General features: G+C 41.8%; 1 protein-coding gene across 7 annotated transcripts in view; it reads right to left on the bottom strand.

Moving 5' to 3' along the window:
- ZHX3 (zinc fingers and homeoboxes 3) overlaps nucleotides 1–26,432 on the bottom strand; it is a 102,209-nt gene that overhangs the window by 36,354 nt on the left and 39,423 nt on the right. For 3 of the 7 annotated variants that reach the window (XM_066234148.1, XM_066234147.1, XM_066234150.1), the window contains one exon: nucleotides 13,721–13,837. The gene's annotated coding sequence lies outside the window, so the exon portion shown is untranslated. The remainder of the gene's footprint in view (nucleotides 1–13,720; nucleotides 13,838–26,432) is intronic. The other 4 variants (XM_066234152.1, XM_066234151.1, XM_066234154.1 and 1 more) reach the window with 2 other exon arrangements.

The following is a 26,432-nucleotide window of genomic DNA, read 5'->3' as shown; positions in this document are numbered from 1 at the left end:
CGGCCAATCTAACAAGTCAATTACATTTACCCAGGGCTCGTGGAACTCAAAACGGCACTTCTCTCCCCAAAGCCTCCTTCTTTTATAAAGTTTCCTGCTCTGTGGAACGACCGTGGGCAATCACTTTTGCAGTTTTTGGCGATGCCAGTTTATGGCTATGTTTTTCTGTTCACTGAACTGGCTCATTTCTTCAGGGGAACAAACTGTTCTGCACTGAAGCAGGAATTGGCTGGGTTCTAACAAAAAGATTTTTCCCCCTGACAGTGTTTTTGCAAAAGACCCAAGTCAATTTATAGCCAAGTAACAAAAGGTCAGAAAGGTTAGTCAAGCAATGGGCGTAATTCCTGTGTGTCACAGCCAATAAAGGAAACGGGCGGGAATAAATAGTATGCAATATTACCCTGAAATTATTTGTGCAAAGCTATTATTGTAAACTATACAAAGGAACCCAGGGCTTCCAATAGAAAGGATTTCCCACTCTGATTTTGTTACTGTGGAAGAACTGAGATGACCTCAGATTTCTCATTTGCAAGTGGAAAATGTCAAAAAAACTTTTCACATTAATTTATAAAAAATCCTGGTCATTGTTTTACAGCCCTGAAATAGAAATAGTCACATAAAAATTAAACATCTCAAAAAAAAAATTAAATATCTCAGAGTTAAGTCCCAGTTAAACACAAGTTACACGGCTGTATTTACTAAAATCTTTGCCAAAAGACAGAGAAAATTTTCCAAAAGGATAGGCTAAGAAAAGACTCTACAAACGAGATAGTTTATCTGTTGAATCACGCTAAAAGTGTGACATACTCCTGCATTAACGAGGAGCATCAGAACAACAAGAAACGCCTGCCTTAAAGCAGACCCGAAGAACTGACATCCGCAGCCAAGCAGCAGATGAATAGCCGCCTGGACTGGGCAGCCAACCAGGCCCAAGCCCGCGGGTCTGAGGAGTGAGGAAGCCTTTCAGATTCTAAGGCTGTTGGAAGCACCCACCCCGCCCTGCCCCCTCATGATGTCTACCGTACTCACCATTTAAAACAACCTAATCATCTAGAAGACGAATGGTTAAGTAGAACATTGTCATGGTTCAGACACACTGGTTTGACTTGTTCCTGCCCCCAGCCTCCTTGCTAAGTACAGCTATAAACCCTGGAAACAACACAAGAGGCAACCAAAGGAGAAGTCTGGAAGGTAGGAAAGGGAAGGGAAACCAGCTAGGGCTCCCAGAACGGGAGGACAGCACAGCAGCAGGGCATCTTAGGACCACCACCACCCACTCCATCCAACTAGAAAAGGCAGCCCAGGCCCAGTGTCTCCCAAGCCCCAGCCAGCAACAGAAGGTAACCCAGGTGGGCATATCCTTCCCCATGACAAAATGAGAGTTCTGCTGACAACGCCAGGCCAGCTGGAAGCACCAACAAGGAGGGTCAGGAGCTCACTGATAATAAAACAGGCTTGGAAAGCATGCTCCCTCCCTGCAGGGCCCCCGGAAGTACTCTTCATCCCAGCAGGATAGAGACTCCCTTTTCTCACCTAGAGGGGCACCAGGCAGCACTGCCTGGGGAAACCCCTCCCCACAATAGAAAGCACCAGCGGGGACCAGCTGCACCAGATAGCCAAGCAGACCAAAATAGTAACAGCAAAGGCTCTGAAAAGTAAACTGGAACCACAGCCTACAAAAGTAGACACAACCTGTGTGTTAATCAGGGTGACTTCCCGGTACAATTTAAATAGGACCCAGAGTCTCTTAACATAATAGACAAATGTCCAGAATAGATCCGAAAATCACCCAACATCCCAAGAACTAGGACAACCACGATTGAATGAGAAAATGTAATCAACTGATGTCAACATTGGGATAAAACTGATGTTTACAAAGGATTTTAAAGCAACTACCCTTAAAATACAGCAACAATAACAAATTCTCTTGAAACAAATGAAAAAATAGAAAATCTTATAAAAAAAATAGAAGTTAAAATGAAAAAGAACCAAGTGAAAATTATAGAATGAAAAGATACAATAACAGAAAAAAAAACTTGTTAGCGAGAGGGAGAGAGAGAGAAGGGGAGGGAGGAAGGCGAATGGAGAGAGAGAGAAACATCATTTCATTGTTCCACTTAGTTGTTACATTTAGATGTGTACTCATTGTTTCTTGTATGTGCCCTGACCAAGGATCAATCCCACAACCTTGGTGTGCTGGGTTGATGCTCTATCCATTGACCACCTGGCCAGGGCCAACAATTTTTAAATAAATACCTAAAAAGAATGCTACTAAGATATCAATAAAAGGAATCTCAATTGTCTTCATTATATTCTCCTATATTTTTCAGATTACTTGCATAAGAATGAATGGTGATTTCCAGAAGGGGGGGGGGTGAGGGGAGGTAGAAGAGGATAAAGGGAGAACTAATGGTGGTGGAAGGAGACTTGACTTAGGGTGGTGAACACACAGTATAGTGTACAGATGATGTATTACAGAATTGTACATCTGAAACCTACATATATAGGTTTATTAACTGGATCACCCCTATAAATTCAATAAAAACCTTTTAAAAAGAGTGAATGGCTTTTACAATAAAAAAACAATGTAATTTTTTAAAAAGTTCTTTCCCATTAAAGCAGTCTATTAAAGATAACTGTGTTACTGCTGGGGAGCAGAAACTATCATTGGTATCCCACCATTAATGTGGCTCTTTCTACTTGGCTGCCTACCTGTTCCCTGTTCCCCAGAGGACCAGAGGGACAGGCAAAGGCTTGGAATATCCAGAGAATGTTCTCTTTGCAAGCTTTGGGCATGTGTTCAAGGGATGGGGTTAGGGAGTTGTAAGGAAGCAGACATGAGGGCGCAGGACAGTTGCGCAGCAGAGCAGGACTGCTGGGCATGCACCTCACTCCCAGTGGTCTCCAGTCACTGCTCTAGGTCTCTACAGGTCTGACCACTGCACTGGTTCCCGTGGTTCCTCACTCCATCACTCAAGGCCACAGGAGCATGTTTTGATCCCCACAGCCCAACAGAGCCTAACACAAGTGTCATCTTACCATACTGGGGACCTCAGTCCAGACAGGAAATTCTTGTTTTATATTGCCAAGTCACTCTCAACTGAACATCCCGATCCTCCTTACTTTCTCAAAGTCTCTCCTTCACTTTACCCAGAAGCCCTGTGACAATCTTCCTACTACAATAGACCCAATCCTTTTCCTGACATTTCAAATAAGAAACCTCAAAGTAATACTCAATTCTTCCTTTCCCTTTATTTGTATATCCAATCTATTAATATAAAGGAGATTCAACACAAAATGCAGAAGGTAGCAGATACAATTACTCCTAAGATTCCCTATTAGAGATTTATAATTCTTTTTACCAAATATTACCCTTTATTGTTTCTTAACACAACTAACAAATGAACCCTAGTAAAGTCAAAGCTGAAAGCTCAGACCAAGACTCTTCCATGCAGTAAGACGCTTCCTTGTGGATGTTGCTACGGCCCTGTTTAACAGTCAGTGGGGCCATTTCAAGACTGCCCACTTTTATCACCAATTCCGGAAAAGTTGCTTTATCCCAGTGAGGACATGGACTCCCATTTCTAGGGCCATGCACAATCACTCAAAGCCAACCTTGACCTTAAGGCGCAAGTACTGCAGGGCTCTATGAGCATCCCCCTCTCGCCGTCTCCCATTGTTACCCTCCCAACATAATGAGCTAACACAACTTTACAAAGACTTGAGCAAATATTATTTGAGATCATATTAACTTTCAAAATAAGCTTTTATTTTCCCTTGCTTTGGGGAGGGGGCAAGAGTAGAAAAAACATGAACTTTGGAGTCAAAGAGTATCCCTATTATCAGCTACACAACTTTGCAGCTTCTTCATCTATAAACTGAAAATAATTATGCATACTTCTTGTGAGGATTAAGTAATATATTACTTATAAAGCTGCCTGGTATATCATAGGTGATATCTTGACTTCATTTAATATTCCTAACTTAGTTTCTTTTCTCCACTGACTTCTCATATTTCTTGCTTATGGACCTGAATGAGTTACCTTAAATTCTTTTGGAACAACAAAAAAAAACCCATAAAAATGCAACATAAAAATAGTAGACACTCCTCTGGAAAGCGAAGTGGGCATTTACTGGGAGGGAACACGAGGCAGCATTCTGGGTAATGATATCTAGGTATGTGTTTGGTTATACTGGTGTATGCATTTGTCAAAACTCAGCAAACATACAGTTAAAATTTAACTACAAATGAACAAATATTACCTCAAAAGAAAAAAACTATAAAACAAATAGTGACCTCTACTTAGCGATATGCATAAAAATAAGATGAACAGATGGCTGGTTAGAGGACTAGGAAGCACGCGGAGTGAAATGTTAATGGTCAGAACCTGAGTGGGTTTATGGCTGCTCACTGGAAAATTCTTCCAACTTTGCAGCATGTGTAAAATTTTTCATAATAAAATGTTGGGGAAGAATGTTGTACAGAAAAACATGCAAAGCACTCAAATCCGTGTTGGTTCTCTTCCTGCACCCCCGTCCCTTTACCTGTAAACACCAGGCACGTGCTGCAGCTTTGCAGTACAAGGGGACCGTCACTTAACCTCAAGCCCACTGAATTTGTTTCCTCATCTACGAAATAGTAACTGTGTGCCTCATGGGATTTTTGTGAGGATTAAGATGGTAAACATGTAACACTCAGCCGGGTGCTGCCATACAGCTGGTGTCTGATCAATGCTAGATGCCATGTGGCCAGTCCAGCATGCAGTAAAGAGCATGGGCATTATGGCGTGGGCATTATTCCCGTATCAGGTAGTGGTCGGAAGCCCTGTCTCCTGACTGCCTGGGTTCAAATCCCAACTCCAGCATTTTGTAGCTTTGGGCAAAAATCTTACCCTTTCTGTGCCTCAGTTTCCTCGTTTGTAAAAAAAAGGGGGGGAGGGACAATAAGTGTCTCTGACAATTATTTAATTGATAATTAAACATGATAATATACATACATTGCTTAGACAGTGGCTGAACATGTGTAAACACTCTTCAATATTAGCAAATTCACTATGCTGGATACTCAGAGGATATAAAGATGAGTTGGTTAAGTCCCTGGCACCTCAAGGAGTTGATAACACAGGAGAGGAGAAAGCCATGTCAATAGAAGCATCACGAAGTACTATGTGATGTGAGCCAGGGAGATGTGTGACAAGGGAGGGGCTTGGGAAACCCAAGAACAGACTGATAATGACTGACGAAGAATACAGATGGCTTCAAGGGGTTGGCATCTGACCTGAGACTTGACAGCAGAGAAGGGAAGGAAAAAGCTTGGTAATGTTCAAGTACCTGGCACACCCCACTAGAGATTAATGAAAGGTAGGTAGAGGCAGGGAAGGGATAGGGGTGCGATGGTACAAAGTTCTGCTGATAAATGTAGACTTTGTTCTGAAAAAATGGTCATCCATTCATATAATCCACTGGCTTAGTAGGGCTGAGTCTTCCAAATTAACTGTCAACTATTAACTTATTCTTGATTTTTCTGTCTGAGAAATAACAAACATTGCTCATCATTTATCCACTATACTCTTTACATAAAATAACTAAGCACTCACAACTATAACCATCTTACCACCTGAAGCCATGAACATGTGTCCCTACTCAATTGGAAGACCCAGAACCTCTGGAGGGAGGCCAGGGAAGCCCGAACAGTGTTGTGAAGCCAAGTTAGCACTGCTGTAGTTGCTTCTCTGCTTTGAGATTCAATTTGGAATCTGACCCAAGAGATGAAATCCAGGGAGAGACATCCACCCAGCAGCAGAGAGCTGGCTCCCTCTGGATGCTGCTGGCTAGCCACGCTGCACCTCGGAGCTGGCCGGCCTTGGTAAACACGTTTATGATGGCCTTGAGCACTGAGCAAACCCACTGAGCCTACCAAAGTGTCTCTGACATTAGAGCCTGGAGGGAGTGGTCAGGAGAGGGATAGGTTTTATGACTTAAAGGCATCAAATACTGCTTCAAAATTACGTATATTCAACATATAAAGTACACATTAAAACAACTTTTTGGCACTGTAGAAGGAAATTAAAGTATCATAAAATATACGTAATAAGGTTTTAAAAATTTAGGAGTGTATATAGGTAAACTTTTATCTTGATGTGAAGCAAGCCTCTTTAGCGCGGCAGCCTTGGGTGAGGTAAGTGCTGGCTGATTCAGGCTCCGAAGAGCCCCAGGCAGGCGGGCCACAGCCATCTGCTCAATGCTGTACTCTCAGTGCCAACCACAGTGCCTGGCACGTAATGGGTACTCACACAGGTTTGTTGACTGAATAAGTAAATGGTCTAGTCCCTGCTTTGTAAGTTCAGAAATAAGATTTTTGTTTTAGTTCACTCGAGAGTATTTACTTTTTCATTGGGAGGGGTAGAACTTGTTTAATACCAACCAAACTCACTGGAGACACTCTAGATTTTTGCCCCCATCTAATAGAGGGCCTTCCCTATTATCAGGGCATTTGCATTTGGGAAGCAGAATCCCTCAGAAGGTCAGGGCCTAAGGAACACATTTCGAGCTTCTAAGACGGTCTGCAGTCTGCAGAGGCAGCAACCCGACTTTGCAGCAACCAGAATACCTGCCCCAAGCCATTGCAGCCTCTTCCCTCCTGCGGACAGAGCAAGATGTACTCTTAGTCCTACCATCCAAAGCCTCCTAGACCTCACACAGTCACATGCCCTGGGCAACATTCTTCCTTTGAACATGTTATAAACTCCTAGCTTTTAAGATTTTTTTCTATATTTAAGGTTTTAACTTGGCTGTTCCCTAGTGACTAAGAGGGGACCTTCATTTACATATGCCTGCAAAGGACTGCTTAGGTCTGGTCATCTCTGCATGGATGCACACCAATGTTCAGGCCACTCTGCCCTCAGCAGCAAACACTGGCAATGTCTTAAGAGAATTCCAAGGTACTAAGTGTTATCTTTGGATAGGGATTCTGTACAAATCTGGCTTAGAATTTATTTTTTTTTAATTTAAGTATATAGTAGCTTGTATTGACAAATTTTCTGCCCAATTGGCCTCATAAATTTTTCAGAAATATCTCCCATCAACAAAGCTTTCCACTACTATACCCTTTAGAAGTATCAGGAATTGAGCAACACTGTGGAAGGTCATCACTAATGTTTACCCACTCAAGGACGGGACTTCACCTAAGGTTTCTTTCCTGTTCTTAAGCAAGTTTCTAGCCGGGACCAAACACTTTCTTTAACTCATGAAGGCTTTTTACTTTAAAAAAAAAAGAGAGAGAAAATGTTTGTGTGGAATCCTGTCAAAGGTTTCTTTTTTAACAGATTTTAAATTTTGAGCTAATTTTAGACATAAAAAAGTTGCAAAAATAGCCCGGAGAGTGTCCATATATCCCTGACCCAGCCTCTCTTGTAACTACAGTACACTGACCAGAACCAGGATATTGCTACAATACTATTATTACCTAACCCAAGGATCTTATTCAGACTTCACCAGTTCTTCCTACTAATGTCCTTTTTCTGTCCTGGGATCCCGTCCAGGATTCCCACTGTACTTAGTCATTACATCTTAGTATCTTGCAGTCTGTGACAGTTCTGTAGTTTTTCCTTGTCGTTCATGTTCTTGACACTTTTAAGAATACTACTAATCAGTTATTTTGTTGAATGTCCTGTTGGGTTTGCCTGATGTTTTTTCATGATTATATTTTTGACAAAAATACTACAAAAATGATGTGTTCTTAGCAGATCATGATGCTGAGAGGTCTGAGAGGTCTTATTACTGGTGATGCTGACCTCAACCACTTAAGTAAGACTGTGAAGTCATTACCTTTTCTTTCCTTTACAGTTAATATGTTGAAGAAGTTTATTTGAATTGCAAATTCTACCAAGGGTTTCTTAAAGGAATACTGGCTCTCATTCACAAGCCTCCTCACTTCTCTTAAAAACTCCAAGAGGTTAGGTGACATGATTTCCCCTGACTATTTCTGTCATGCAAGCTCTCTGTCATTACTTTGTTCAGCGGGTTTTATTTTTCTTCTGTTATAAAAATAGCATATCTTCACGGTTAAAAAAATTGTGAAGAGCTCATAACCATACTTCTAGAGACTGGTACACGTCACAGTCTCTAGACTGTGATATCCCCCGACACAGTCTCTAGACTGTGGCGTCTGCGTCTATCCCCCGACTCCAATCCATGTTAAATTCTAACCCCCCAATGTGAAGGTATTAGAAGGCAGGGCCTTTGAGAAGTTATTAGGTCATGATGGGGGAGCCCATATAAAAGAGCTTAGTCCCCTTATAAAAGGAACCCCAGAGAGTTTCCTCATCCCTGCCCGCCATATGAGGACACAAGAATAAGGCCATCTGCAACCCAGAAACGGGCCCTCACCAGAACCTAGCCATATCTGCACCCTGATCTCAACTTCCAACCAGCAGAACTGGGAGAAATCAACCTCTGTTGTTTACAAGCAATCCAGTGTATGGTATTTCGTTATTGTATTGATAGTTTGAACTAAGACAGCACTATAGGTAGCCTGATGTGTACATACTCCAGGGAATCTTTTCTCTAGAGTCAGATACCATGGGCTTGATTAAATCCCAGTCCCACCATGGATTTCAGACGAGTCCATTTTGCATACTGATTGGTCAACATCTATTATTTGCAGATGGGATGAGAAAAATTAAATAATTTTTTGAAGGAACTATTCAGTAAGGTAGAAATAAAATTTGTATGGGCTATATTTAAGAAAAATAACTGAACACTGCCACAGGAAAGGTAAGGTCACACAGTGGACACCTGCAACTCCAGATGCCACACTGGGCCAAGGTTAAAATTGTTCATCGCTGAACTCCCTAAAAATGTGTGGGAATGCTACCTGGTGCCCAGGCTTTGTCTCTTTCTAGTTCATCATGTGAAGCTCACTCTGTAAATCTATCACTTACTTGTGTGCTCCAAATGCCAATCTGGCAAAGGTCATCTCTCCACCTACTTTCCCCCAGGACAACAACAACGGCCACCAACAGTGAAGGGCAGGCCTGGTTCATTCCAGGCATCTCACACACAGTGGGTTCATTCAACCCTCATCACAACCCTTGCTCATAAGTATTATTATTGCCTCTGGTTTACAGATGAGAAAACAGAGGCACAAAGAAGCTAAGTGACTTCCCCAAGGTCACTCAGTAGTAGCTGGTAGACCCACGGTTTGAACCCAGGCAGCTCAGTTCCAGAGCACACATGTGACTTAGCACCACATTCCCCTGTTGTCAAAGAACACGAGAACAAGTCATCGTCTGAAGGGGACAGAGTTTATGAGTTAGAGTTCTGGAGGAAGCTGCATTGAACAAAGGTTCCAATGACAGAAGAAAACCGCTTCCAGAATGGAAAGGCTGCAGAGAAGAAACAAGGAGGGGCCCCCAGGTCTTACACATAATCAGCAATCAAAGATGCTCACTACGCCACAGCGTGGAAACATCTGAAAACAATGTGTAGTAGAAACAGAGAAAAAAAAGAACTCCAAGTAAGCAAGTTAAACAAGCAGATTATGTGAAGGGAATCTAGCCGAGTCACTTTTGATTTTTTTTTTCCGTTTTAGTAACAGAAGCCTGGAGACAAGACATTAGATATAAGACCACAAAGAAAAGAAAAGATGTGCAAATCAGAATACTCCAAGCTGTAAACAAACAAAATGCCACCCTCTCCCCCACCAGGACCAGGTGCCCTTGTCATCCCTCCCCATCAAGCTGTCCCCAAGAGCTGCGGTCAGCAGCCACTGTCTACATTTCCTCAGCCCTCTAACCTAGGTATGAGCTGACTTAGTTACTCAGAGGGAACTGAGCATGCTGGGACCACAATCCGTCCTTTAGTTGCAAAAGCGAGTGGCTTAGCTTCTCCTCACTCTACTGCACCTCTGGATGTATGGCCACTGCCGGCCCCAGCCCCTCGCAGAGGGCCACCTCGTCCATCCACTCTGCTGTTTCTACCTCTCCCCTTCCTCTAGCGCAGCCCCGCGTCCTGCCTGGTGTACAGCCCCACTTCCCAGCTTGCTGACAATGCCTTGGAGTCTTAGTGTCCTGGCCTACAAAGGAGGGTAGTAATAATTCCATACCCAGGGCTATTGCAAAGACAGAGTGAGGCGTTTAAAAGCTCTCGCCACCTCACACTGGGCCAGTATTATCACAGTGCTCACTCAGTATAGGTCTACTTCCTACACCTAAACACTGGTCTTTGCCCAGAGGCCATCCTAAGCCCTTTTATAGTTTGTCTCTATGCTCTACCTGGGGGGGGGGGGGGGACGGGACAGACGGTTTACCTATTCTTATGGCTTTGACATCCTCCTTGGGGCAAGGGCGTCAAACATCTTTATTCCAGTCCCCACACCTCACCTGTTTCCTGCCCAGGTCACTAACTGCTCCTAGATATGTTTTCCTAAACCCAGTGAAGGTTTCTGAAACCCCGCAAGTTCTAAAACAAACTCTTCTCTGTCTCTCTCCAATCTCATTTCTGCAACCCCTCCACATACCCACCTCCATAAATTGGTCAATATTCCCACCATCTATTATTACCTTCCCTAAAACAGACAAACAAAAAAGCCCCGAGTCATCCCGATTCCCAATCTCACCTGAGTCAGGCACTAGAATTTTTACATTCTGCCTAAAACACCTCATCTTCTCTCCACCACCATTGCTTCGCCTGTTCCAGCTCCCATGGTCGCTCACCTGGAGGGACGCCCCAACCTCTCAGCCGACCTCCTCCCTGCCGTTTATGCTTCACAGACAGTTATCTTTTTAAAAGCAAAGTTGCGCATGCTACTCCCCTGCTTTGCAGCCCACGGGATACAAACTGAATCTTGTTGGCCAGGCATTCAAGATGCTTGACCACCTGGCCCCCACCTCCCTTTGTCCAGTTCCATCTCCAGCCACCGGGTGCCTTCAGGCTCACCCATCATCTGCACACAAAGTCCTACCTAGAGAGTAACACTCAGCTCCCAGGATGCTTTCACTGACCAGCTCCCTGCTCTCTCCTTCCTCCCTCCACCTGTGTCTCCAGGACCCTGACACATCGCATCATCACTGGCCATTGTTGATCTGATGCATGTCACTTCCTCAGCCAGAAAGGGGACCTCAAATGCAGGGGCAGATTACCCTTATCTTTGTACCTCCTGCACCTAGCTCAGGGTCCGTCCAGCTCAGAGGGAGGCCTCAGTGGTTGTCAACTGAATCACAAATAGCAAAATATATACTTACGAATAACAGGCTGACGCTCAGAAGAATTAGTACACCTCACGGAACAAATGTAAAACATGAAAGGAAATATACAGGGTAGATGTGGACTAGGACGAGGAGATACCAAAACAGGGAGAAACCGAGCTTCCTTATATGGAAGGAAAGGGAAGTTCCTGTTTTTGCTTTAATGATAGTAAATAAATATAGAAACAAATGTTATTTCTAGCACTAAGAGAATTCAAAAGTTTTTAACCTTTAAAATTTGTTTTAAAGTTAAAAAGGAAAACATTTCAAATAACAGAACAGGAAAGAGATAAGAAATATAAAAAGAAGCAAGTTATATACAGAAAACATAAATGTACTATCAACCATAAAAGATGATTAATTTCACACCTAAGTTATAAAATCTTTAAGACTGGTTGAACAGAAGACAAAATCCAACATTTTTTTTGCAAGATATAAGAAAGTTAGAAAATGTACATAATCACTACACAAAAAATCTATAGCCTATGGGGAAAAAATAAAGGACAAGCATAGCTTTAAGTATTTGCAAAAAAACAAAACAAAACAAAACACACAACTAAATAATTTAAGAAACAATCAACCGGAAAAAAAAAAAACCACGGAGTAACTTTTTTAAAAATAAAGGAATTAGATATTTTGAAAGGAAAAAATGAAATATTCTGGAAGGAACACAAGACACAGGCAGGAGTTGCTAGTTATGGAGGGGACATGACCTATGGACACAACAGAATGATGACAGCAAGATAGTCTCTGTCCACGCGCAATGAGACAGGAAGCGCGCATAAGGATTTTATAGAGGCTGAGGTGTTACAGGACTTCCTGCATCCTTCCATGAGGCTACAGGTGAGATCAAGTCCGAGAAATGCAATTGCTGAGTTAAATGATATGTGCGTTCAAAAGTGAAAGATGAAGCTGAACAGGTCTTAAAGGTGAAACAGAAAGAGCACGATGTGCAGAATAAAGAAAACACCATACTTGGTAGGTAGGAGTAGAATGGCAAACATGAGGCCAGGTAGAGCTAGGTAAGACACCTCGGTGCGGCCAGGTCCTAGGTATCAACACTGACACTGGCTTTGCCCTTCCCATGACCTGTGTCCCCACAGCAGAAACCTGAAGGAGGAGGGGGCAAGGGCCATGTGGAGATCTGGGAGGAGATTTGAGGCAGGAGTCAGTGTGATGATGAGCATTAGAAAATGGGTGTACAGCCTGACCTGTGGTGGCGCAGTGGATAAAGTGTCGACCTGGAAATGCTGAGGTCGCCGGTTCGAAACCCTGGGCTTGCCTGGTCAAGGCACATATGGGAGTTGATGCTTCCAGCTCCTCCCCCCTTCTCTCTGTCTCTCCTCTCTCTCTCTCTCTGTCTGTCTCTCCCTCTCCTCTCTAAAATGAATAAATAAAAAATAAAAATAAAATAAAAAGAAAATGGGTGTACAAGTTTACTTGTAAATAAACTCGTCCATGCCATTTTTAGTGTAGAGGCATGATATACAGGCCACTAAATAGTTTTTACTCAACCTGACAACTCAGAGAAAGAATGAGCAGGCTGGAATACATTATATATCCAACAGTAGTCCTGCTGCAATCCACTAGAAAGCAGAAAGTTCCCAACTCTACCATTCCCCATGGGCTGGGGGGTCCCAGACTTGTGGAGGAGGAGTGACGTGGCCATGTCTAAGTCAGGATGCTGTGCACAGAGCATTTGGCACTATTACCACCAATGGCTCTGACTCAATTTCCTCCGCTTTCTCTCCAAAAATTTCTACTCAGCATACTGGAAAAGGCTGTCAAGTTTATAATGAAAAGTACTATAACAGCTTTCCTTTATTTAAAAAAGGTTAACAACCACCACCACCAAAAAACTCCCAAAGTCTAAACTTATGAATGGCTGAATAACAGAATAAATTAAATTCCCAACTAAAATAAATAATAATTTATTTTTAAACTTTACTAGGGCACATCCATTTCATCAAACGAAGGCTATGTACATTTACATTGATCAGTTGCCAGTCTGCTTTGTCTTAGCATTTAATTTAGCATCGAAAACCGTGCCCTATTCCTGAGGGCGGTGCCAACACCGAGTAGAATAGAGCTTGGAAAACTGGCATTCAAACTAATGTTCTCCTTTTTCCAGGCAGTCATTTAATAAAACATAAATGTAAGTTCTACACTCTGACTAAAATTTGACCTTGGCCTAAACCTGCACATCCCAGTCTCAGCACACAATTCTGCTTTTATAATACCCTACCGTCAACCCAGGATATCACAGCTTTCTCGGTGATCTAAGAAATCACCTAAATTGCATAGTCAAAATATATTTTTAGATTAATTCAAAAAAGAATCACACGATCCAAGAGCTCAACAATAAAAACCAAAGGAGGAGAAAATAAAAACAGTTTAACAGCAATACAAGGACTAAATAGCATGGTAACTGCTACAGCAAGAAACTTGAGAAAGTTCAGAAGCACACTATTTACCTGGGAAACATACTTTTTCCTCACTTCATTGGTTTCTCCAGTTTCTCTCTTCACTTTATGCAGCCCTGTGTGCATCTTTAGAGGTTCACTTGTTGCTTCTGAAGTTGCAGTTCAGTCCTATAAAAGAAGTAGCGTGTCATCACTTCATGAGAAAAAAGATAAAGTATATTCTAGGAAGCTCAGTTATCCAATCCATCGATCTCCATTCCTAATTCATTTTCACCAGCACTATACACAAACAGGAAGGCCAAGGTGGTGGGGAGAGTAGAGAGAGGTCATTCAAATACAAACTAGCCATTTAAAACTATTTAAAATGCTAGTCGAAACTGAAAAATACAGTGTGTCTATAAAGTCATGGTGCACTTTTGACCGGTCACAGGAAAGCAACAAAAGACGATAGCAATGTGAAATCTTCACCAAATAAAAGGAAAACCCTCCCAGTTTCTGTAGGATGATGTGGCAGCATGTGCGCATGCGCAGATGACATAACACTGTGTATACAGCGGAGCAGTCCACAGCCATGCCAGTCGAGATGTGGACGGTACAGAGGAAAATTTAGTGTGTTCTGTGGCTCGCTAAATTCGAATCCGTGACCAAAGTGCAACGTGAATATCGGCGCGTTTATAACGAAGCGCCACCACATAGGAATAACATTACTCGTTGAAATAAGCAGTTGAAGGAAACCGGCAGTTTGGTGGAGAAACCCCGTTCTGGTAGGCCATCAGTCAGTGATGAGTCTGTAGAGGCTATGGGATAGCTACCTAAGGAGCCCTAAAAAATCTGTGCGTGAGCCCACATCGAACTGTACTGAATAGGTATGAAACTGGGAGAATTTTCCTTTTATTTGGTGCAGATTTCACATTTCTATCGTCTTTTGTTGCTTTCCTGTGACCGGTCAAAAGTACACCATGACTTTACAGATACACTGTATAAATGGAAATAAGGCAAACTCAACTACCTCTGATAACAGATCAGAACAAGAGGATTCATTAAAATTGATAATTTTAACATTCTGTCCACCAATGATTTTCCATCTTTCCCTCCTAGCTAAGTTTGAGACAGCTTAGCAGAAAAGATAAAATTGACCCGTGGCCTTACAGCTTCAAGGATGCACACCATCAAGGATGTGCTATTTTCTGACGCTCTTCCATTCAAAGCCATGTGGTTTTCCTGGCACAGAATCTAGAGGTATGCAAATGGGCTAGGGCTAGTGATCGGCAAACTGCAGTTTGCGAGCCACATGTGGCTCTTTGGCCAGTTTAGGAGTACCCTAATTAAGTTAATAACAATACACCTACCTATATAGTGTAAGTTTAAAAAATTTGGCTCTCAAAAGAAATTTCAATCATTGTACTGTTGATATTTGGCTCTGTTGACTAATGAGTTTGCCGACCGCCAGGCTAGGCTGTGAGTTTTGGCTAGGTCGTGAGTTTTGGCTAGGCCAAAAATGATGTTATCTTCATCTTTGTTTCTAATCATTATCCCTATGTCCGTTCCCTCCTGCCAGTGCTAATGATTGACATACAGTAACTCTTGGTGAAAAAAAATCGAGACAGTAACTGTGTTTTCAACAAACCACAGAGATGCTTCATGTGATTTTAAAATTACTTGGGAAACAGTTGAAAAAAACACTGCTTTTGGGTTTTTCACTTCTTTCCCAAAGCATTTTCTTTGGTTGAGATGTCCACTAGCAGTAAAACGGCCCTGAAGAGAGTATACCAGAGGGTCTCAGAACTTCAGGCAGAACCGTGCACTGATGCAGTAGAGGGTCAGGACTACAAGCATCTGTGACTGTAAACAAGTTTGCCCCTCCAAAGAACACTCCTCACCAAAGTGGTTCCATTCTTATGTCTTTAACATACACACAGCCAGTTTTTTGTGTGTGTTTGTTTGTTTGTTTTTTTACAGAGACAGAGAGTCAGATAGGGACAGACAGGCAGGAACGGAGAGAGATGAGAAGCATCAATCATCAGTTTTTCTTTTTTTTTTTTTTTTCATTTTTCTGAAGCTGGAAACAGGGAGAGACAGTCAGACAGACTCCCGCATGCGCCCGACCGGGATCCACCCGGCACGCCCACCAGGGGGCGATGCTCTGCCAACCAGGGGGCGATGCTCTGCCCATCCTGGGCGTCGCCATGTTGCGACCCTCCTGGGTGTCGCCATGTTGCGACCAGAGCCACTCTAGCGCCTGGGGCAGAGGCCACAGAGCCATCCCCAGCGCCCGGGCCATCTTTTGCTCCAAATGGAGCCTTGGCTGCGGGAGGGGAAGAGAGAGACAGAGAGGAAGGCGCGGCGGAGGGGTGGAGAAGCAAAGGGGCGCTTCTCCTATGTGCCCTGGCCGGGAATCGAACCCGGGTCCTCCGCACACTAGGCCGACGCTCTACCGCTGAGCCAACCGGCCAGGGCCAGTTTTTCGTTGCAACACCTTAGTTGTTCATTGATTGCTTTCTCATATGTGCCTTGACCATGGGCCTTCAGCAGACTGAGTAACCCCTCGCTCAAGCCAGTGACCTTGGGACCAAGCTGGTGAACTTTGCTCAAACCAGATGAGCCCGTGCTCAAACCAGAGACCTCGGGGACCTCGGGGTCTTGAACCTGGGTCCTCCGCATCCCAGTCTGATGCTCTATCCACTGCGCTACCGCCTGGTCAGGCCACACAGCCAGTTTTGACTGTGTCAGGCACAGTTCCAAGCCCTTAAACTCCATTAACTAATTCTATCTTTATAACAACTCTCTGAGCTGAGTTCTATTATTTGAATTGCCCAAACGGGGAAACTAAGTAAACTGTGCAAGGAAATGCACTAAACGCTGTGCACAAGCAGAGGCTCCTGGACAAATGTAATCTGTGTGAGCTACAGTCTCGTTCACCTAGCTCATTTTTCTTCTGCTGCTGTCATGGTATTGTAGCTCAACATCTAGCTAAATTAGCTCTTGTCAGAAAATTTTCCTAATTAACACTTTATTGAAAAACTTAACTTTTAATTCTCTACAACTTAAAAGTCTTTTATTATTTTAAAAAATTATCCAGTGCAGGCCCTGGCCAGGTGGCTCCGTGGATAAAACATTGATTGTCCCAGCATACCAAGGTCACAGGTTTGACCCCTGGTCAGGGCATGTAAGAGAAGCAATCAATAGTGCACAACTAAATGGAACTAAGTGAAACAATGAGTTGATGCACTCTCTCTCTCCCTCCTCCCCCCACAAATCAATGAAAAAACTAAAAATAAATAAATAAATAAAAAAGTTTAAAAAATTATCCAGTGTATATCCCAGAATGGAAATCTTAATTTTATGGAAGTCAGAGCAATAATCATTTTAAGCTGACTATTCATGTTTACACACTACATTAGCTTATTAGATTTATTCCAGACAAGTCTGCTATGCTTAGCAGCTTCCTCCTAACTTCAAAATCACAAAGCCCCAGCTCAAACAAGGCATTTATTCCTTTACCCTCTAGTTCGGTTGAATGGGACATGATGCTAATGATGCCAAAAGCTGTGGGTTCGACCCACTACAAACCAGTTAGCTTGGTTTGCTTTATGTCTATAAACTCTTAGCCTGGATGGTATATTTTGGATCATAAGAGGAAGCAGGTAGGAGTGGGAAGGACAACTAGCATAAACACATCTGCTGGAGAAACAAGTCCACATACAGCACAGGGGCAGAAGCAGGACTGGGGGGCAAAAGCATCAACTTCACGCAAAGAAAAGCTTCATGATCACTGGCAAAGCATTGCTACCTTTCTGAGTAAGAAGCTCTTTTCAATCTCAGACCTTTTGCCAGAAACTATGTCTCTCCTTCATACAACAAAACAGGTATAAGATAAAAATGAGAAACTAAGGTTTTCAGTCTTTGCATAGTAAGTTCTGCTTAATTGATCCAAAATAGAATTTTCTTATTCCTGACACCGATTCCACTGACAATAAAAACACTTGTGCTCTAGCTGGATATCTGTTGGTCAGACCATTGTCCTGAAGTATAGAGATTGCCAATTCCATCCCCAGTCAAGGCACCTACAGGACTGGATCAATCTTCCTGTCTCTCTCTCTTCCCCTTCCCCTTCCTCTTCCTCTAAAAATCAATAAATAAAAATTTAAAATAAAAAAGCACTTGTGATAGTTTTAGATAAAAAGTCACAAAAATCTCTAGCAGGAAACCATCAGAAAAATCTTACTGCAATTTCATACATATATCCTAGATTCTTTTTTAAAATTACTTTTAATTTTTATAAAATCAAAAGTTGCTCCAACTCCAAATAACAAAGTTATTTTAAATGTGCTTTTTCAAATTAAATAAAGAAACCAACCAATATCAGTCTAGATCACACTTTCAAACCCAGGGCCTGTCCAAGGTAGAAGTTTACCAGCTTCTACAAATAAAAGTGAAAGAGTAAAACTATATTACCTAATTGTTATGTTAAAAGAAACCCACTTGGAATCAAACATCTTCAAGTTTTCCTGCCCACAGGTGGAAAGACCTTTCCCAGTGTACTAATGCCACAAAGCACATGGGTTCCAACAGTCACAAGGTAACTATGACAGCAGTCACAGCTACTTATGAGATCACAAAAACTATATGATGTAATTTTTCAAGAGTGAGGTGAAATTGACATAATATAAAGTTAACCATTTTAAAGTATACAATTCAGTGGCGTTTAATACATTCACAATGTTGTACAACTATCACCTCTATCTAGATCCAAAGCATTTTAGTCATCCCAAAATAAAACCTTGAACTCACCAAGCAGTCACTACCATCCTCCCCACCCCCCAGCTCCAGGCCGTGGCAACCACTAATGTGCTTGATTTTCTCTACGGATTTACCTTCCTGGATATTTCATATAAATGCAATCACACAATATGCAGCTTTTTGTGTCTATCCTCTTTTACTTAACACGATGTTTCGAGTTTCTTGTACATTGTCAGTAGAAGCTTCATTCTTTTTTATGGCTGAAAAATATTCCATTCTATGGGTTTACCACATTTTGCTCATCCGTTCATCCATTGATGGACATCTGGGTGGTTTCCCAACTTTTGGCAACTGTGAATAATGCTGCTATGAACACTTGTGTACAAGTATTTGTTTGAATACCTCTCTCCAATTATTCTGGGTATATACCTAGAAGTAGAATTACTGTGTCATATGGGAATTCTATAACTTTCTGAAAAATTGCCAAAGTGTTTTCTACAGTGGCTACACCATGTCACTCTCCCATCAGCAGGAACATGAGGGTTCTGATTTTTCTACATCCTCACCACCACTTCTTATTTTCTGTTTGGGGTCTTAAAAACTCATAGCCATACTTGTGAGTGTGAAGTGGTATCACATTGTGGTTCTAATTTGCATTTCCTAAATGATCAATGAGGCCAACCATCTTTTCATGTTTGCTACCTTCATATACCTTCTTGGAGAAATGTCCAATTAAGTCTTTGCCCTTATTTTAATTGAGTTGTCTTCTGATGTTGAATTGTAAGAGTTTTTAAAAATATATTATGCATACTAGGCCCTTATTAGACTTGAAAATCATTTTCTCCCATTCTGTCTTCTACTTTCTTAATAGTGTCCTTTGCTACAGAGAAGTTTTAAACTTTATAAAGTCCAGTTTATCTATTTTTTCTTTTGTAGCCTATGATTTTGATGTTATTTCTAAGAATCCACTACCAAATCCAAGGTCATGAATATTTAGACTTGTGTTTTCTTTTAAGAGTTTTGGCTCTTACAAGTGGGTCTTTGATCCATTCTGAATTAACTTTAGTATATGGTAAGGGGTTAAGACCCAACTTTCTTTTGCATGTGGATATCTAGCTCTCTCAGCAGCATGTTGAAGAAATGACCTTTCCCCCATTCAAGGGTCTTGGCATACCTGTCATAAATCAATTGGCTACAGATGTATGGATGTTTATTTCTGAACTTTCAATTCCATTCTATTGATCCATCTGTCTACCCTTATGCCAGTATCACACTGTTTTGATTTTTGTAGATTTTTTTTTTACTTGGAAAGCATGAATCCTCCTGCTTTATCTTTCTTTTTCAAGATTGTTTTGACTATTAAGAGTCCCTTGCAATGCTATATAAATTTTAGGATCAACTTTTCCATTTCTTCAAAACATGCTGCCAGGATTTTGGTAGAGATTACATTTCCCTGGTTTCTAGTTTATTTTCATCATCTTCAGTTTCTCATAGAGGAGTTGATAGTTCTGAGCCTTACATGCTCACTGATAAGAGTAAGTTGTTTAACAGATTTCATAGAATGGTATCATGAATTCTCTTTGATATAGTTCAAATCTCCCAAATTGATTATGAAACAATAGCTGCTTTACCAAAGACTGTGCTTCAAATACACTCATTAGAGCTTAAAATATCAGCTATAGTTGGGAGGGCTGGGAACAAATCTTTAAAAGTCTTTTCTCTATAAATTTCTTGCTCAAGTCTATGGAAAAAACAATTGCTTGAAATTAGAAATGCAACTTGGGCTGGACACAATCTGTCTTTGTCATCACATCAAAATTAGAACAGAAGATAACCCAGTAACCCAAGAAAATAACTGGCTTTCCCTAAGACTATCAATTTCAAGGAAATTCTATATTCCCCAAAACTACAAGTCATCTTAAGACCAAGCGAGTATTAGTCTGAGGAGTAGTGATTACTTCACTCTCCATGTTTGGTGTTAACTTTTCAGAGCTTCACTTTATACCTCCTCTCAACACATGTGGCACATAGGACTCAGGGTCCAAGGTGATCCAGTTTTAGGAATCAAACCGCTTATAAATAACTTGAATCAGAAAGCACCATCTGGTATTGAAATAAGCAACAACCAAATCCTGAGGAAAAGAAATTTAATTCCACGTCTCTTGTCATCTATAACAAAACTAAAGGCAATAAAAATATTTTCTGGCAGGTGCTCAGGGTCAGTGTCTTGGCAGGGAATATTGGCCAATGCAAATTCTGATGTTTATTTTTTCATTTTAACCAGAAAGTTGAAGTTGAAGAGGGCAAGAAAAATGGTGGCAAGGAAAAAAAAATAGAGAAGTGGGGGCCAGAAGATAAGCAGGTAAGAAGCTGGTGCAGTGAAGTAGCAGCAGACAACGGTCCTGGGAAGGGAGAGCTGGCCCAGCTGTGCATGGAGTGGCCTGCTGGTCGCTGAACCTCCCGCCAAGCCTCGGAGCGTCCTGCAGTACAGGTATCAGCAAAGCCGCCAGTATAACATCCGTCGTACACTCACTGTTGGCCTGAGTTTTGCCATCAATTCTTCTAGAACTAGAAAGCCCTTAGAGCATGGCAGGTGGCGAGGGCACCCTCTTCTTTGATCCTGCCACTGCCTTGTAAGGGGCCTGCCTTCAGGGTCCATACAATGTCCCATCCTCTAAGAGTGTTTTCAACGTGCTAACTGAATTAACTGTATCTCTCCCGCCACACTTCCTCAGCTCTATCTGCACTCAGTTAACCTGAACTCTATGTCAAGATTCAGGGGACAGGTGGGACAACGGGGCAGCGCCCGTGGAAATGGGATGAAGGCCATAGTCTCCTTGACTGGTGGTAGCACAAATGGAAATGCACTCCACAAAGAGTGAGATGGGGTGGGGGAGTGCTGGGCCCTCCCAGATGTCACAGAGACATCCTGGGCCTCTTAAACCCAGAACTCACAATTCCTGCTCTTGGGTAATACACTGAGTGTCTGGATGGATGATAACCATTTAAGTGTTAGAGGGAGTTGTTTTCCAGTTACCTGCCCCCAAAGCCATAGTGTTTTATGTAGCCTGTACTGGAATAGCAGCAAGGGGCTGCACAGCAAATGCTTCCAGTCATCTGGCACTCCTTACCCCAGAAGCCAAGCAGAAGGGAGCCCAGATGGGCACTCAGTGACACTTGCTGCAGGGCCAGCTGGGGTGAGGAAGCACCCCGCCCCGCTCGCGGTGTAGTCAGTGCTCAGCATTCTGAGTAACCCCAAACAACTGCTGTGATTTGCTCCCAATGTGGTACTGGCTCTCAATCCCAACTGCGTGCTCTGAGCTCTTTCAGTGCTATGCTTTCTGTGTTCTTTTCTTTCCTTTCTGTAAAAGGAGCCTTCAGTTAATTTGCAGGCCTGCCACTGTGCCCAGGAGCTGAACTCCTGAGGCATCTGTCCTGGACTTGGCGGACCCACTTTAGTTTTGTTCTCTGCTCTCTTTGTGGTGGTCTTGGTTACAAGCTCCTGGAAACAAGCCCTTAACTGTTAGGCAAATGCCAGATTTGTAAGCACTGCTCCACAAGAAAAGAGGAGCAGTAGGTTGTGCTAGGATTTCTGACACAGCTACAAACTAGCCATCGCTGACTTTAAAACAGTCCAAACCTGGGCATATCCTATATCCTTATCAACATGAGAATGGATAAACAAATGGTAGTAATCATACAATGGAATACCACTCAGCAATTAAGAAGATCAAGTTCCTTGATATACACAATATAGATAGATCTCAAGATCATGTTGAGCAAAAGAAGCTAGACATGAAAGAGAATATATTATATGATTCTGTTTATGTAACGTACTAAAAAGAAACAAAATTAATCTATGGTAGTAAAAATCAGAATAGAGATTACCTCTGGGTGGCATTTATATGGGTAAAACATTTGTTAAAACTTGTTGATCTAGACCTGACCTGTGGTGGCACAATGGATAAAGTGTCAACCTGAAACTCTGAAGCCTCTGGTTCAAAACCCTGGGCTTGCTTAATCAAGGCACACATGGGAGTTGATGCTTCCTGCTCACCCCCCCCCATCCACCTATCTCTCTCTCTCCTCCCCCACTCTCTAAAATAAATAAATAAAAACAAAATAGTTATTGATCTATACATTTAAAACCTGCTGTATGCAAATTACATCTCAATTTTAAGAAATAAATGTTAAAAGTCTTTATAAAAATGGCAAAACACTGTTTTCTATCATGTTGCAGCTATGTCTAACATTTTAAGAGACAAAATACTTCTTTAATAAAACAAAGATACATCTCTTCAAAGTAGTACAGAAATTTATATCAATGTATTCATTTAATTCTTAAGACTGAATTAAAGAATCCTCTCAAAGTTTGCTACTCTAACATCCTAGTTAAATATTTTAAGCATGTTTTAAGAGCTGAAAAGTAACTTGATTTTTTTAATGAGTGAAAAAAGTTTCCCATGATTTTAAGAGCAATACACATTTACTATAGGAAAATAGGAAAATACAGAAGAGTAGATAAGACTGTAGGTGAAGAAAACTCACATAATCCAGACACAAGCATAAAGAAAATTAAAAGCCATCTGAAAAATATACACTACCCAAACATAAGCACTGTCCACATTTTGATACACACACACAAAAAATTTTTTTTAACTAAATTGGGATGAGTGTAGACATTATTACTTTTTTCACTTAAATATACATAACAAACATTTTTTTGTGTCACTGAGTATTCTTTATATTTTTTATTAATGAGGTTAAATATTTTCATGTAGTTATTGGCCATTCTTATTTCTCTGTGAGATAACTTGGCAATTAAAAAAATAATATTGATTTTTCCACCTGATTATAATTCACCTATTGCAGAAATGCAGAAAATTCAAGAGTATAAGACTATAGGGGAAAACACACACATAATTCAATTCACAAAAACAATCACTACCACTTTTACTTTTCTTTGTAGATACATTTTTCATATAGAGTTGATATGCTGGATAAATTTGTTTTGGAATACGTCTTTCTACTTAGCATCATTAAAAGCTACATAAGCAGGCCCTGGCCGGTTGGCTCAGTGGTAGAGCGTCGGCCTGGAGTGCGGGGGACCCGGGTTTGATTCCCGCGGCCAGGGCACATAGGAGAAGCGCCCATTTGCTTCTCCACCCCCCCTCCTTCCTCTCTGTGTCTCTCTTCCCCTCCCGCAGCCAAGGCTCCATTGGAGCAAAGATGGCCCGGGCGCTGGGGATGGCTCCTTGGCCTCTGCCCCAGGCGTTAGAGTGGCTCTGGTCACAGTAGAGCGATGCCCCGGAGGGGCAGAGCATCGCCCCCTGGTGGGCAGAGCGTCGCCCCTGGTGGCGTGCCGGGTGGATCCCGGTCGGGCGCATGTGGGAGTCTGTCTAACTGTCTCTCCCCGTTTCCAGCTTCAGAAAAATACAAAAAAAAAAAAAAAACTACATAAGCATTTTCCCTATGTCATTATCTAAACATTTATTTTTGGTAGTTTCTGCGTGTAGAATTGTTAGCCCCTCACACATATGTACTGTACCATAATTTAACAATGACTTGGCCCTAGCCAAGTGGCTTAGTGGAGAGAGCCTTGAATGGGCACACCGAGGTTGCAGGGTCACGGTTTTGATCCCTGGTTAGGGCACATAAAAGCAATCAATAAGTGCATGATTAAATGGAACAATTAAGTGGACCAGCGAGTTAATGCTTCTCTCTCTCCCCGCCCCTTCCTCTCTCGCTTTCTCAAATCAATGGAAATATTTGATTTTAGCAAGAGAGGAAGGGAGAAGGAGAGAGAGAGAGAGAAAGGAACATCGATCTATGTATGGGTCCTGATCGGGGACAAACCAGAAACCTCTGCGCTTCCAGCTGATGCTCTGACGAACTGAGCTATCCGAACAGTGGAAAACTTTTTAAAAATATCACTTGGGCCTGACCTGTGGTGGCGCAGTGGATAAAGTGTCGACCTGGAAATGCTGAGGTTGCCAGTTCGAAACCCTGGGCTTGCCTGGTCAAGGCACATATGGGAGTTGATGCTTCCTGCTCCACCCCCACTTCTCTCTCCCCCTCTCTCTCTCCTTTCTAAAATAAATAAATAAAAAATTAAAAAAACATATATCACTTGGTGTCAGGCACTTGAAAATGTTCATTTTGTTTTTGTTTTTATTTACTTTCTAATATGGAGATAAACATCTCTGTATATAAACTTTGCTTAACTTATGATTATTTCCTTGGGATTGGTTGCCAGTATTTGAATCCTTAGGCCAAAGAATATTAACATTTTTAAGGCTGCTGTTGCCAAACTGCATTGAGAGTTATATCAATTTGCAATCCACAAGCAGTACGTAAGAATGTCTGTACTGCTACACCCTCGATGGCATGAAAAGTCTGTCTCTCTCACACATACTCCCCAGCCCTCATAAGCTCCCCAAGACATCACCTACCGTAACTCTCCCAAAGCACACTTCACTACTTTGATATGGGAAAAGGGTACCTTACAGCTTTAAATGCATTTTTTCACTAATGGAATGAAGTAGTTTTTCGTTTGCTTAAATCACTTCTATGAATAGTTTGCTAAATTCCTTGGCTATCTAACACTTTTCAGAGGTAACCAAAAGTGTTTGGGGACTTCTGCTTCATGACAAATGATATATTTTAACAGTAAGAACATATATTATAAAAATATAAAAGTAAAAATGTGTTCACTAGAGGATAAATAGAAAAGATGCCATTAAGATAATAGTGAGGAGTTCTGGAGAGAAAAAAAAAAAAGGCATCAGAAGTGAATTACACAGTCCTAACCACGGAGAGGCACTTTTAACTTGAACCAAGCAAAAGAAGAGACTTCTAAAAATGTAAGTGTGCCTAAGAGAACCTTGGGGAAAAACACAACCCAATTCACAGACAGTGGAAGCTGGATGTGGAAGTGGGCCAGAGGAGTATAATTAAGGTCTGCCTCCTCCAATGTTCTGAGAAAGCTAAGCTGTGGGAACAACTTTCTTTAATGAAGTGGGGCATCAGCAACAGGGGGCCACCCACATGATGAAGAAATAGCACCACATATGACAAGGCACGTACCCATACAGAACCCTGGAGGCATATCCTGACCACTTTGCTGGACCAGGATCCTGTACTGGAAAAATAATTCCTACTTCTGCTGAGGGAACCTGCTACCGTTACCACTCTGATCACACAATGAGGGTTCGCAGCCCAGGTTGCATGCACATCAGAATCACCTGGGGAGCTTTTAAAAACTACCAGTTGACATACAGATGGCCAACGGGTCCAGGAAGAGATGCTCAACATAACCAGTCATCAGGAAAATGCAAATCAAAACTGCAATAAGCTATCACCTCGTACTGTAGGAATGGCTATTACAGAAAAGACAAAGATCATGAGAATTGGTGAGGACATTGAGAAAAGGGAATCCTGGTGCACTGTTGGTAGGAGTGCAAATTGGTCCAGTCACTGCGGAGAGCAATATGGAGATAGCCCCCAAAATTAAAAATAGAACTACCATATGATCTAGCAATTCCACTTCTGGGTATTTATCCAAAGAAAATGAAAACACTAACTGAAAAAGATATATATCCCCCCATGTCCATCCACTGCAGCCTAATAAGCAATCTAAGTGTCTATTGATAGGTGAAGAGATAAAGAACATGTGGCATACATATGAAGTAGAATATTATTCAGCCATAAAAAGAATGAAATCTTGCAATTTGCAACAACATGGATAGACCTTGAAGGCATTAAGAAATAAAAAGTCAATTTGAGATATAAGATGCAGTGTTGATCAAAAAATTTGTACAACTTACAGTATATCTTGACAATTATTGATCAAATAGACTATGAAGTACAATGCAACTGCTAATAAGAGTTCTTAAAAGAAACAGGAATAATGTAAAAAAAATTAAAAATTTTGAAAAAAGTCTGGGAACCAGAATATACTGCCAACACCAAATGCAGTCACATAATTTCTCTTCTCACTGGACAGAATTAGGCTTTCATTGCC

Source organism: Saccopteryx bilineata, chromosome 6 (genome assembly GCF_036850765.1).
Source record: "Saccopteryx bilineata isolate mSacBil1 chromosome 6, mSacBil1_pri_phased_curated, whole genome shotgun sequence".
NCBI lineage: Eukaryota > Metazoa > Chordata > Mammalia > Chiroptera > Emballonuridae > Saccopteryx > Saccopteryx bilineata.
This window is presented reverse-complemented; position numbering and strand designations above follow the sequence as displayed.